This window comes from Anomaloglossus baeobatrachus, chromosome 2, assembly GCF_048569485.1.
Source record: "Anomaloglossus baeobatrachus isolate aAnoBae1 chromosome 2, aAnoBae1.hap1, whole genome shotgun sequence".
In the NCBI taxonomy this organism is placed as follows: domain Eukaryota; kingdom Metazoa; phylum Chordata; class Amphibia; order Anura; family Aromobatidae; genus Anomaloglossus; species Anomaloglossus baeobatrachus.
Window position 1 is genome coordinate 689,059,380 of NC_134354.1, and position 15,548 is coordinate 689,074,927.

At 44.1% G+C, this 15,548-nt stretch overlaps 1 protein-coding gene across 2 annotated transcripts in view; it reads left to right on the forward strand.

Moving 5' to 3' along the window:
* MAP3K12 (mitogen-activated protein kinase kinase kinase 12) overlaps positions 1 to 15,548 on the forward strand; it is a 216,602-nt gene that overhangs the window by 97,725 nt on the left and 103,329 nt on the right. The window contains exon 1 of one of the 2 annotated variants that reach the window (XM_075337202.1): positions 7,017 to 7,183. The exons of the other annotated variant lie outside the window; for it this stretch is intronic. The gene's annotated coding sequence lies outside the window, so the exon portion shown is untranslated. Of the gene's footprint in view, positions 1 to 7,016; positions 7,184 to 15,548 lie in introns of those variants that run through there. 2 annotated transcript variants of the gene reach the window in all.

The following is a 15,548-nucleotide window of genomic DNA, read 5'->3' on the forward strand; positions in this document are numbered from 1 at the left end:
GGTAACCCGCTCCCCAGCTTGAAGGTTGCTGAAGGAGCCCCTTTTGCCCGCAGGCTCTGGCCCTGAGAACTTTAGCCTTAGCGGTGACTGTGTTTCCCTCTAACGGTTGGACTGTTGCCTTCTGCCGGGACTTGGCTGCTGGGAAACCCAGGAGGTTCCCTTCGCTAACGGATTTGACAAATTGCACGGCGACTCCTAGCCTTGTCGGGGTCCGTAAGCCCCTGCCGGATGGTGCTGGCTTCTCTTTGCGTACCACACACCCGGACCACTTTCTGTCTGCTCCTTTACCACTTCACTATCCTCTCTCTTTCACTTCCAAACTGAAACTGACTCTTTTTCCCGCCTCCAGGACTGTGAACTCCTCGGTGGGTGGGACCAACCGCCAGGCCCACCCCCTGGTGTGGACATAAGCCCCTGGAGGAAGGCAACAAGGGTTTTTGTCTGAATTAGGTGTGCCTGACCAGGAGTGTGGGGTGTGTTGGTGTAGTGCTTGTGACGTCCTGGCTTGCCCAGGGCGCCACAATTGCACAGAAAAACATACCTTTGTTGCAATTGGACAGAATGAATGAACTGACAATGGTCTTCCATATGCACAAAACATTCTGTCTGATCGCTCTGTGCATATTGGAAATGTAGCCTTAACAACTACTGTTCAGCAAAGAAGTAGCTGATCGTCGGTGATTTTAACAACGCAAGTCAAGCGATGTAATCCCGCCCTTATACACTGAATCCATGAAGCCATAATGCCTGATAAGGCCGCCTTCCCTAGGAAGCTTATTATCCCGTTTATATGTATGTCTGAGATAAGGAAATGAACTGTAAGTCTGCTTTCACACTGCATTGTTACCTGCGTTCACTGATCCCATCAGGAGCTTCTGTCCGAACCCCCCCCCCCCCCCCCTCAAAACGGGTTTCTGACGCATGCGCCAACGGGGCCATTGACTATAATGGTGCAGACGGAGTCACCATGTGCTCTGTCTTGCACCGTTTTTGGGTGTATATGCTTTCTGTAGGCAGACACCCAGACGTAGTAGATTGCATCTGGGTGTCCTTTATTAAATCCATACAGAAATGGAGCCATAGAATCACCAGATAAGATAAATTTAATTTTTGGATATTTTTTAACACTTATGCAGAAAAGACATACAAAACATAAAAAGCAGGAATACGAACTAATAGACATACCACCAGTCAAAAATATATAGGGGGAGAATAAATGTCCCCATTGGGATGTGCATAGACCCAGTATTACACTTATATAATCAGCCGTAGAAAGCTAATCTAGATCATCCATTGTGCAGAATTGCAGCAAGGCACTTACCCATGATATACCCTGTTGACCAGTGGTACTCCCGTAACCCCTATGCACATTTCGCGTGGGCTTCCTCCGGGTTTCTGCCTGCAGAAAGAGTATACGCCCGAAAGTGGCGCAAGAGGGCACACACCGTGACTCCATCTGCATCATTGTAGTCAATGATGGCCCTGTCGGCACATGCGTGTGAAACCCGTTTTGCGGGAGGGGGGGGGGATTCGGACAGAAGCTCCGATGGGACCAGTGAATGCAGGTAATAATGCAGTGTGAAGGGGCCCTAATCCTCATTGGTGATATAGACTGATGTAAATGACAACAATCTGCAAAGTGCGAAATTGTGAATTAAATTTTTTTTTTTCCACAATATGCATGGAATTCTGCAAAATCGATTCAAATGTAAAAGACAAACAGAAATTTCTGCAACAGTTCTGTTATTTGTGGATATACCCTTAGTTAGACATTTAGGTTATGTTCACACATTTGCACATGCGTTTTTGCTTCGGGGAGGGGGGTTCCATGTTTTTTTCACTGGGTTTATACTGTACCAGCAGAAGCTATGAGATTTCAGAAATCTCGTGTGCACGCAAACTTTCTTTTTGTGTCTGACTGAAATGGAAAACTGCTGCATTTTTGAAAGAAGCAGCGTGTCAGTTCTTTCAGCGTTTCTTTGCTGCTTTTTTACACCATTGAAAGCAATGAGAAAATGCAAAAACACAGATGCGTTTTTTTGTTGTATTTTCCCTGCTTTTGTGGTGAATTAAAAAACTTTATTTACACATATACTGTATACCAGGGGTGGGCAATTAATTTTCCCATGGGGCCGCATGAGAAATTGGGATTGGTTTAGAGGGCCGGACTAATATAATTACCTCAGTTCTACCCAATATATTACATCACTACACCCCCTCCATATACTACACCTGTAATAAACTACACCACTACACCCCTATATACTACACCTGTATTATACTACACTCCCTCCATATACCTGTAATATACTACACCCCCATATACACCTGTATTATACTACACCACTATATAATACACCTACGATATACTACATCATTACACCCCTATATACTATACCTGTAATATAGTACACCTCCATATAGCACACCTGTAATATACTACATCACTACACCACTATATAGCACACCTGTAATATACTACACCTCCATATAGCACACCTGTAATATACTACACCTCCATAGAGCACACCTGTAATATACTACACCTCCATAGAGCACACCTGTAATATACTACACCTCCATAGAGCACACCTGTAATATACTACGCCTCCATATAGTACACCTGTAATATACTACACCTCCATATAGCACACCTGTAATATACTACACCTCCATATAGCACACCTGTAATATACTACATCACTACACCCCTATATAGCACACCTGTAATATACTACACCTCCATATAGCACACCTGTAATATACTACATCACTATACCCCCATATACTACACCACTAGCCTGCACCCCCATATCACACACACTACACCCCATACAGCCTGCACCCCCATATCACACACACTACACCCCCATATGTCACACACCATGCCCACATATCTCACCCTGCCTGTACCCCAACTTACCCCTCTCAAACACTCTGCACCCCTTCACATCCTTCTGTCAGTCTGCAGCCCTCATATGCCACTCGCCCTGCAACTCCATCTTCCCACATATGCCACTCACCCTGCAACTCCATCTTCCCACATATGCCACTCACCCTGCAACTCCATCTTCCCACATATGCCACTCACCCTGCAACTCCATCTTCCCTCATATGCCACTCACCCTGCAACTCCATCTTCCCTCATATGCCACTCACCCTGCAACTCCATCTTCCCTCATATGCACTCACCCTGCAGCCCCCCTCCCCCTCATGTCCCCTCTTTTCTTATTACCAGTCATCATGTGTCCACATCTCCTTCAGGATTCAGTATCTTTGCTTTCTGCCCGGCATCCTGTGTCTCCTCTCACACAGTCACATGGGCGTGACATCATCGCAGGTCCTGCAAGATGAATTACTCCGTCTGCTGTGCTGCTTCTTCTCCTGCCCGGCGGGAACTTTTGAAATGACACATGCAGCGCAGTACTGACAACGTCAGGGCGCGCGTGTGTCACTGACAATTAGTGCCGGCAGGGAACAGAGGAAAGACTCCTGCGTTCCGCTGCCTGCACTGACTGTGCGGACCTGCACAGGATCTCTCCCTGCTCGGCACGCTGCAGCCCGGCTCCACTGCACCGGCTGAAGACGGGCGGGCCGGTCACAGAGAGCAGGCGGGCCGGATGTGGCCCGCGGGCCACCCCTTGCCCAGGTCTGCTGTAGACAAATGGCACTCCAAAAAAGCAGCTTTTTTTACTGCCAAGAGAGCAGGTTTTGCTGCAGAAAAAAACCGCCGCAAAAACAAGTGTGAACATAGCCTTAAAGTTCCTGACATGCATCAGCCTGTCCCCCAAGTTCATTAAGGCTATGTTCACACACTGCATCTTTACGAACTACAATGATGCAGGGTTTTTGGCCCCAAAAAACATACCTGAGGCGCAAACGCATAGGAAAAAAAGCATGTGTTTTTACCGCATTCTGCCCAATGCGTTTTTTTTTTTTAAGTCAAATCTATTGACTGGAAAGGCTCAAAAACCCTGGAAAAACACAAAAAGAATTGACATGCTGCATCTTCAAAAACACAGCCAAGATGCAGCCAAAAGAAGATGTCCAAGTGTGGACAGCAAAGTGGAAATCTCATAGACTTTGCTGGGAGAAGGAAATGCGTGCATTTAGGTGCATCTTTCTGTCCTCAAACGCAGTAAGGCCTAAGACACATGTGACGCCCTGGGCAAGCCAGGGGTCACAGGTCACAACATCACACGCACCCCACATTCCCTGCAGGTACACCAAGCTAACCCAAAATCCTTGTTGCCTTCCTCCAGGGGCTGATGTCCACACCAGGGGGTGGGCCAGGCGGTTGGCTCCGCCCACCGAGGAGTTCACAGCCCTGGAGGCGGGAAGAACCAGGCAGAAGAGTTTAGGAAGGGAAAGTAGAAGGAAGTGAAGTGGTAAAGGAGGACAGTAAGAGTGGCGACAGAAAGTGACAGTTAAGCAAGCCTGAAGTTGGTCCGGGTGTGTGCCCCGGACTGTGACAGCACGGTCAGCAGACCGGTGATAGTCTGCAGGGGGACTGCTTGGAGGTTGCTGGAAGGACCGCGGACGGGTGGTGACCCGTCGGTACTGGAGCAGTATACGAAGAACAGTCAGCACCAGGGCAGGGGCCTTTCGGATCCCGGCAAGGCTAGGAGTCGCCATAATTTGCTAAATCCGTCAGTGAAGGGGACGTCTGTCTCCTAACAACCAAGTCCCGATTGAAGGCAACAGCCCGACCGTGAAGGGGAGACACCGCCACCGCCAGGGCACCAGTTTCCCAGGGCCAGCGCCTGCGGGCAAAGTAGGGCTCCTTCGGCCCAGCTTGAAGCCGAGGAGTGGGCAACCGGTGGGGACCCATCGCTACCAAAGAGACTTTCATAGGTGCATGGAAGAGACCGTCACCGCTAACTGCAGGGAACATCAGCACCGTGAACCGTCCGAGGGACCCGTCCAACCAGCCGTTTGTTTACCGAGAACTGTGTCGTGTTTACTGGCTGAGTGAGTACCTCTGTGCCGTGCGGCACAGCGCTGCCCCTGCGCCCCTGCACCTCCACAGGCCCCAGACCCGCCTGTCCACCATTCCAATCCCATCACTGGGCCCCGGGAGCACCAAGACCCCTACCCACGGAGGGGCAAATCAACAACTGGCTGCTCCGTACCATCACTCCCGGGCTCCCCAGAAAGAGCAGCGGTGGTGTCCACTTAATCACCACAACCGTGGGTGGCGTCACGGACAATAAATTATCCCAAAACCCAATCCCCTTTCACTCACGGGCGAGGAGCGCCGCTCGAGTCCCCGGGATCCGGCCCATCGCTCGAGCCACCGAGCAGCGGCAGGCCGCAGCAGCCGCGGCAGCCGGACCCGAGCAGTGGGAGAGCGCGGCGTCCCCTGTCAATATGTCAATAGCTGCCTATGGAGGAGAGAGGGAGATAAATCCCTCCCTCCCCTCCTCAGCGCCGGCCCTCCTCCTCCTCTGCGCCGGCCCTCCCCTTCTCTGCGCCGGCCCTCCCCTTCTCTGCGCCGGCCCTCCCCTTCTCTGCGCCGGCCCTCCCCTCCTCTGCGCCGGCCCGCCCCCCGCAGCTGAGGTCCGATCGCATGATCGGACCTCAGTCACAGTGATAATCGCATGACACTCGGTTCCTGCTGTGCGGCCAGTGTGAACCGAGTGTCATGTGAGGATCGCATTACTCCCCATGTGGCCCCGGCCTAAAAGATGCACTGTGTAAACATAGCCTAAAACATCCCTTTAATTTTCCCACCCTGTAGATTATATCATATCATGTATCTGCTTCTAAATTTATATTTCCTGCTGTCGTTCGTAGGAATGTATAAGAACATATAGATCTGAGCAATGAGGGTGTAGATTTTCTGCACAGTGACCCTCACACCATAGAATTATGGGAGAAAATAGATAATTCTACCTCCAATAATCTGATTATTGTCCAAATAATCCCCTGTCCCTCTCCTCTAGTAATCAGACCTGTGTGTAGAGCAGGCTCAGCGCAGCCCTCTCCCTCCCAGCCCTGCTCTGCTGTGTTTGGCTCCATCTCCCTTTCTCCTCCTCTCTCCACTTCCAATGCTCCTTCCACCTTCTCCCCCTCCCAGCTCCCTCCTCTTCACAGCAGTCCTGTAAGATGGTGATGTCAGGGGGTGCAGACACAGCTGCTGCCATCCCTTCACCTTCAGAGGAGATGTGCCATCCTGATAGCAGCCAGGGACCAGACAGCCCCTGCCCAGTGCAACTTCCCTGCTCACTGAGCCACTGATTGGCTGCGAGGGATAACAGAGGGGGCACAATTGATAAAATAATAAGGGGGAGGTAGTGAGGGAAAACAAGGAGGGGGAGGGGAGAGAACATACAGGAATACACCACCGAGAAGGAACAGGTACTGTGCACATTCAGTTCAGAGGCTGAATTCATCACATGCTGGGCACATGGCACAGACAGGACCAATGCAAGGGGTAAGAACGCAGGGCATGTGAGGACATGGGGACGATGCACTGGGCATGCTGCTAATACTGCTCAGTATATAGAATACTCCGGAGTACTGATACACTGGAGACTGTAAATATTTACATCCAGAAGATAACACAGCACAGGAGCTAGGCTCATCTATACTGCTGCATATACATGTCACCTGCACTGGGATGTATAGGGTCCATATAATGGGATCTCTATGAGAAACCTCAGTACAGTTATTCACAATTAGGAATAATAATATAAGGTGCAGAGCAGCCTGCAGAAAAACAGTGCCAGTGCCCATACACAGCAGTGCCCATACACAGCAGTGCCCATACACAGCAGTGCCCATACACAGCAGTGCCCATACACAGCAGTGCCCATACACAGCAGTGCCCATACACAGCAGTGCACAAGGCTGACATGCCAGCTGTATACTGGGGCACCTGCACTATATCACAGCTTTATTTTCATGAACACCACAGATCTATAACGGAAAACTACACATAAGGAAGACAAGAGGGCGCACATCCTCTGTGGACTGTATAGGAGAGAAGTATACAGCACGAGCACTGGCATCTATACATCAGAGGATTTGATTATTTGGCACCAGAGGCGGCTGGTAAATGGATTACATCTCCAGTTTGGGGTGGGCACTGTGTGTGTCCATGAAGGGGGATAAAGCAGCCTCTGCACTAGATATGAGGCTGTGACTGAAGGATCCTGTGTCCACTTCACTGGATTATCAGGTACTGTTGTCTGAGCAGCCTGGGATTGTGCAGAGCCATGATTATGTCAGTGGTAATGCAGTAAGTGATGGAGGCAGTGTGTACTCCGGTGAGTGATTGTATTGTAGTGTCATTGCATCATACATGTATAAGCTGAGCGGACAGCGTGCGCTGCAACTAGCATGGGGATTGTCTGTGTAATCAGGTGTTTGTCAACATTGTGCTAGAATGGAAGCTGTGTACATGTGTTATTATGTATACATGTAAGACTGAAGTTTTATAACTGTTTTATAGACAGGGCGCATGTATAGGGTCACATATAGTGTGCACAGGGTGCATACATAGGGTCACATATTGTGTACACAGTGCATACATAGGGTCACATAACGTACACAGGTTACATATGTCACATATAGTGTACACAGGGCACATATGTCACATATAGTGTACACAGGGCACATATATAGTGTCACATAGAATGTACATAAGGTGCATACATAGGGTCACATATAGTGTATACAGGGCACATATATAGGTTCACACATAGTTCACACAGGTCCCATATAATGTCAGTGTACATATGGGAACATACATAATGTCACATGTAGCGTACACAGGGCACATATATATATATATATATATATATATATATATAATATATATTTTTAAGTGTCACAGTGTACACAGCGTTTGTACATGGGGTCAGTGTACACAGGGCACACACACACATAGATAGATAGATATATAGATATATATATCACATATGTAGAGTGCACAGGGAATATACATGGGTCAAGTGCAGTGTACACTGAACACATACATAGGGTCACATGTAGTGTACGCTGGGCATATACATAGGATCACATGTAGTGTACACGGGGCACATATATATAGGGTCACATGTAGTGTACACGGGCACATATATATATAGGGTCACATGCAGTGTACACGGGCACATATATATAGGGTCACATGCAGTGTACACGAGCACATATATATAGGGTCACATGCAGTGTACACGGGGCACATAGGGTCACATGTAGTGTACACAGGACTCATACATAGTCACATGTAGTGTACACATGGCTCATACATAGGGTCACAATTAATGTACACGGGGCTCATACATAGGGTCCCATGTAGTGTACACAGGGCACATGGATGGGGTCACGTAGTGTACACGGGGCACATACACAATGTCACATAGTGTACAGCATGCAGATGAATAGGTTTAGGACACATATACATAGTCCACTGGATGCTAGATTTGTGTACACTGTAATTGTACAGCTGGCTTTATGTATTAGTTGTCATTTGTGTTCAACACATGTATATAATGTACCTGATAAATTCTATGTGCAATCAGTGAATACTTTACACTGGGTATGTATACAATTTATATTGCGCATATTTATGCCAAAGATAGCTTTACGTTGTATGTGTTTACATTGTGCAGGGCACATATCCATACAAGCATGGGATGTGTGTATGTTTTGTAGGACATTCATTTTTGCTAAGACTGCATGCTTTACAATGGCTGTATGTACATTGTGTCAGGTATAAAATATACATATATACACACAAGGACAGACAGGTTTACATTGAATGTGTTTAGACACATATACATATTACATGGGGCACATAAGAATGCAAACAATGGTATAGAGGAAAAAATATTATTTTTTTTTATTAATAAATATATTTATAATGTGTGTTAAGACTGAGTGTTTTACACTGGACATATATACCTTGTACAGAGCATATATACTTGCAGGCAATGCAGTACGTTGGATTGTTTACATTGTGTAGGACCTAATATGTAACGCAAACAAAGGATTCTGTACATTGGATGTGTGTTTGTTGTGTAGGGCACATATGTATATGCCAAGACTGAATACTGAATATTTTACACTGGATATGTTTACAATTCTAATTATGCCAACAATGGATGCATTGCTTTGGATGCATATATTTTAAGTGTATAAATGTATGTATATTTTAAGGCATATACATCTTCAACTAATAGCTGCTTTACATCGGATGTGTTTACATTGCATAGGACATGCATATATGTCCTATGCAATGTAATACATGCATTGTTTACATACATATATGTAAACAATGGATGCATTACATTGGAAACATACTTTAAACTGGATGCGTTTACATTGCGCAGGGCATATATACCGTATGTGTCAACAGTGGATGGCTTATATTATGTAGGGCATGTTTGTGTCAACAATGGATGGTTTATATTGTGTAGGGTATACATGTATACCAACAATGGATGGTTCAGGTTCTGTAGTGCATACGTGTATGCCAACAATGGATGGTTCAGATTGTGTAGGGTATAAGTGTATGCCAACAATGGATGGTTCAGATTGTGTAGGGTATACGTGTGTGCCAACAATGGATGGTTCAGGTTGTGTAGGGTATACGTGTATGCCACCAATGGATGGTTCAGGTTGTGTAGGGTATACGTGTATGCCAACAATGGATGGTTCAGGTTGTGTAGGGTATACGTGTATGCCAACAATGGATGGTTCAGGTTGTGTAGGGTATACGTGTATGCCAACAATGGATGGTTCAGGTTGTGTAGGGTATACGTGTATGCCAACAATGGATGGTTCAGATTGTGTAGGGTATACGTGTGTGCCAACAATGGATGGTTCAGGTTGTGTAGGGTATATGTGTATGCCAACAATAGATGGTTCAGGTTGTGTAGGGTATACGTGTATGCCAACAATGGATGGTTCAGGTTGTGTAGGGTATACGTGTATGCCAACAATGGATGGTTCAGGTTGTGTAGGGTATACGTGTATGCCAACAATGGATGGTTCAGATTGTGTAGGGTATACGTGTGTGCCAACAATGGATGGTTCAGGTTGTGTAGGGTATACGTGTATGCCAACAATGGATGGTTCAGGTTGTGTAGGGTATACGTGTATGCCAACAATGGATGGTTCAGGTTGTGTAGGGTATACGTGTATGCCAACAATGGATGGTTCAGATTGTGTAGGGTATACGTGTGTGCCAACAATGGATGGTTCAGGTTGTGTAGGGTATACGTGTATGCCAACAATGGATGGTTCAGGTTGTGTAGGGTATACGTGTATGCCAACAATGGATGGTTCAGATTGTGTAGGGTATACGTGTGTGCCAACAATGGATGATTCAGGTTGTGTAGGGTATACGTGTATGCCAACAATGGATGGTTCAGGTTGTGTAGGGTATACGTGTATGCCAACAATGGATGGTTCAGATTGTGTAGGGTATACGTGTATGCCAACAATGGATGGTTCAGGTTGTGTAGGGTATACGTGTATGCCAACAATGGATGGTTCAGGTTGTGTAGGGTATACGTGTATGCCAACAATGGATGGTTCAGATTGTGTAGGGTATACGTGTGGGCCAACAATGGATGGTTCAGGTTGTGTAGGGTATACGTGTATGCCAACAATGGATGGTTCAGGTTGTGTAGGGTATACGTGTATGCCAACAATGGATGGTTCAGGTTGTGTAGGGTATACGTGTATGCCAACAATGGATGGATTATACTGGATGTATATACATTGCACAGGTTATATATGTATGTAAACAATGGATGGATTACATTGGAAGCTAAGATGAAATACTTTACACCGGATGTGTTTACATTGTGTAGGGCACATATGTGTGAGTCAACAATGGATGATTTACATTGTCGGGTATACATGTATGCCAACAATGGATGTTTTACACTTGATGTTTGTATATTGTGTAGTGTATTAATATATGTACATTGTGTAAGGCATATATGAATGCAAACAATGGCTTTACATTGAATGAGTGTACTTTGTGTTGGACATGTGTCTGCAAACAGTAAATGCTTTACATTGGCGGTGTTTACAATGTGGCATTTTGCTCTATACACACGATACATTGTATACCTTTAATGCATATCATATAGCACTAATGGCACGAAGTTTGACCTTTTACCATTATGTGGTTAAATCTAACAATATGCATTTCATGAACATAGGTTAGAGTATACAGACTCATATGTACATACATTAATATTACCCGTCCTCAATATTTGTGTCAGTGATGTCATCAGTATTAAATTATTAAACACATATTCATGCCTCTCTGTATTCATAAAGAAAACATCCGAACAAACTAGGAAATAGCGCCACAGTAAATCTCAGAGTATATTTAATGTATGACTATTTACTCCTTTCCTGATGATGTAATTAGCTTTTTATAACCCCCGGCTATCCTGTGTGTGCAGTGCCATTGTTCCTATTTGCTTGACTTGTGTTAAGGAGACCTCATCCGCACAAGTGTGCCTAATGTCTCCAGCTTACCCTGGCACTGTTACCCGCATTGTGCCCTCTCTGTGCAGTGCCTGGGGTTGTGCAGATGGCAGGCATATCTCTGCATGGAGCCAGTGAGTGGATGGAGCAGGTGCTCGGCGCACTGTGAACATTACTCGAGTGAGTGAGTGTATGTTTTCCTAGAGAGATATGCCTGGGTTTGCACAGGTCACTCGTACATCGATTGCTACAGAGGGGGATTTTACTCTTGTAATAAACCCGGTGTTAAAACCCATCCTTTATAATATCTGCGCAGTGACAATATCAGCAATATGTAGAGTCCTATAGGTTTGGGTCCTGTTGATCTAACCCAGGTGCAAAGGTTTCAATGTATTTATCAATTTCCCATCCACCGATCTCATTAGGCGTCATCTGTGATGGAAAGTCTTATTGTTACATGTCTGAATGCAGTGAGATTGTGCATCCAAGACCCTCTGGTGTTGTGCATCATAGTGCCACCCAATAACGCCGTGTATTCCTCCCCAGCATGTGTCAGGGCTCTGAATGAGGGAATTGGGATGTGAGCAGCACTCAGTGTTATATTCCACTAGCCGCATTCACAGATTGCAGGGATTCTCAAGAAACGCTACCTATTGTATGTATATAGCGGAGCTCCAGGGCAGCTCCTCTCCTCCCGTCTACAGGTTTCACTAAGGACATTTGCACATATCGCATAGCTGAGTGCACAGCCCCGAGTGCACAGCCCCGAGTGCACAGCCCCGTGTGCACAGCCCCGTGTGCACAGCCCCGTGTGCACAGCCCCGAGTGCACAGCCCCGTGTGCACAGCCCCGAGTGCACAGCCCCGTGTGCACAGCCCCGTGTGCACAGCCCCGTGTGCACAGCCCCGTGTGCACAGCCCCGTGTGCACAGCCCCGTGTGCACAGCCCCGAGTGCACAGCCCCGAGTGCACAGCCCCGTGTGCACAGCCCCGTGTGCACAGCCCCGTGTGCACAGCCCCGTGTGCACAGCCCCGAGTGCACAGCCCCGTGTGCACAGCCCCGAGTGCACAGCCCCGAGTGCACAGCCCCGTGTGCACAGCCCCTGATGTTCTGCTTTGTGTGGTTAGAATTATTGCAGATTCTAGCATTTGTCTGGACTCCAGCCTGTGATGGTTTCAGCACCAGGGAGAGCGCCTCGGTCCTGTGTAACCACTGCAGATGTACATTCCCAGAGTCCTACATCAGATGTGCCCCAATATACAAGAATGCACCAAAAAGAATTGCCATATACATGAGATTACATCTGTTTTGTAGTCCTACTCCACCAAATGCTGTTTTATCCTTTTTAGGACTTTAGGATATCGAAAATATATTAATTTAAATTTTATTATATAATATAATATATAATATATAAAATATAATATTATATATATATACATACATACATGCATGCATGCATGCATGCATGCATGCATACATACATACATGCATACATATACACACAAAAATAAATATATATATATATATATATATATATATATATATATATATATATATATATATAATATATATATATATATATAGTATATGTATATATGTATGGAAATGTGTGTGCGTGTGTGTGTGTATATGTATATATACACACACAGTATGTATATATGTATATTATATACATACACATATATATAATGTGTATGTATATAATATACATATATATATACACACACACAGTATGTATATATGTGTATGTACGTGTGTGTGTATGTGTGTGTGTAAAATTATGTGTGTGTGTGTGTGTATGTGTGTATATATATATATGTATGTGTGTGTTTATGTGTGTATATATATAATGTGTGTGTGTGTATATGTATATAATATAAATATATATCAGTGTGTGCAGTGTGTGTGTGTGTGTGTATATATATATAATATATATATATGTGTGTATTTATATATATATATATATATATATATATATATAATATATATTGTACACACTGTGTATTATATTTTATAACATTATATATATATATATATATATACACACAGTGTATTATATTTTATAACATTATATATATATACACACAGTGTATTATATTTTATAACATTATATATATATATATACACACAGTGTATTATATTTTATAACATTATATATATATACACACAGTGTATTATATTTTATAACATTATATATATATACACACAGTGTATTATATTTTATAACATTATATATATACACACAGTGTATTATATTTTATAACATTATATATATACACACACTTTATTATATTTGTATAATATATATATGTGTGTGTGTGTTATGTTATATATTTTTTTTTTTATTTTTTTTTTCCTCCATGTACCAAGGATCTGTAAACGCAGTATAGCTGTAGCTTCACAAGCCAGAATCCACAAAGCTCAAACTATCCTGAATGTTTACCTAACCAATATCGGAATGTAAATACAATATAAATATCGGAATGCAAATAAACTAAAGGCTTAGGATAAGGTGGGGATGAAATAGGCAGATCATAAAGGGTTGAAGTAATTTATGAAATAAAAGCCAATCAGTAGCCGCATCCCATGGGTTGAGTGATAATACGGTAGATGTCGGGATCCATTGATTAATTACCCAGCACTGAAGGAATGCGGTGGGGGAACGGCAGCTTTCACACAAAATTTAGAGTTTTTCTTTGTGACATTCAGACACATTTTCAGATTGCAATGATTCTAAATACACAGTTCTTCTTGTATAGTATAGTATAGTATAGTATAGTATATGAAAAATGTCCTGTATATTGAATGACAAGTATAGGTTGGGGTGGGAGGTTGCATTCTGAAACCCGTGTACAAGGCATGATGAGCACATATATTTTTCCAGTGACTCTAATGTATATGGTTAAATGCACAAAGAAATGCAATGTAGCTGTAATGTGCCTCATTGTGGTGTTCCAAATAATTGCACCTGTGTAACATCGAGGGGGCTTCCATAACTCAAGTGGATTTATGGTTCATTATTAAGCAAGAGTACAACGCAAATCGGAGGTAACCTGATAAGACGGTAGGTGCCATGACAATAGATCCCAAACAGAATACACCACATATAGTATTAATCGAAGCCCAATGTATCACCACTTACAGTATTTATAGTGAAAACCTATTTGGAACACTGATCACCCACAACCACATTTTAGCGATCGTTCAATTTCCTTATGTCTGAAAAGGATTGTCCAACTTTTTATTTCCGTACATCTATTTTGGGCAATAAATCATTTTTGCAATTGGGTTCTATTAACATTTTTTGCCAGTTTTCCCTTTATAGCCTTTATGTGCTGCTGTTTGTTGCTGACTGCAGAGTGAGTTATCTGAGAATCCATCAGTAAGCTTTCACAGATGGGAGAGTTTGTAGCTCTGTTATTTGTCTTTTTCTGAGCTCACGTCAGATGATGAATGACCAAAGACCTCATCAAAGTTGAATGTGCTGGGAAACAACTTGAGAAAGCCACAGCGCAAAATAAGTAATTCAACCCGAAAAAAATAAAATATTTCCAAATATGTTCATTTACATAAAAATAAAAATGTCCCCACACTTGGCTCTGGCTAAAGACACATTTCTAGAAGAACATTTACATGCTTCTTCATGGTCATTGATTTAAAATGGTTTTCCATTATAAGGAAAACATGGCTGCTGTCTTCCAAAAAACAGCACTAGACCTGTTAATAAGCATCAGGCACATGGATTGTATCTAAAGAATAAAGCACAAAAAGCAGTGCACGAAATTCTATGTGTTTTATAACTTAACTGGAGATTGAAAGTAGGCTCGAAGTCTATCTTAGGCCTTGTCAGACTTGGCATCTATAATATAACTTCTATAGAAACAGCCATTGGGCTCAAACTCTGTCTCCTATTTTTTAAGGAGGCATCCAGTGGTAAGATGAGCACCTGCCATATTATAGAGGGATGTAAAAGCTTTCCAGAGACACCGGCAGCAGTGCCCACTTGTCTATACCAAGGCACTATAGAGGCTCCAGACCAGTGTGGATCTGTGCACATCACTCTGCCATGTACATAGATCATGATGTTCTCG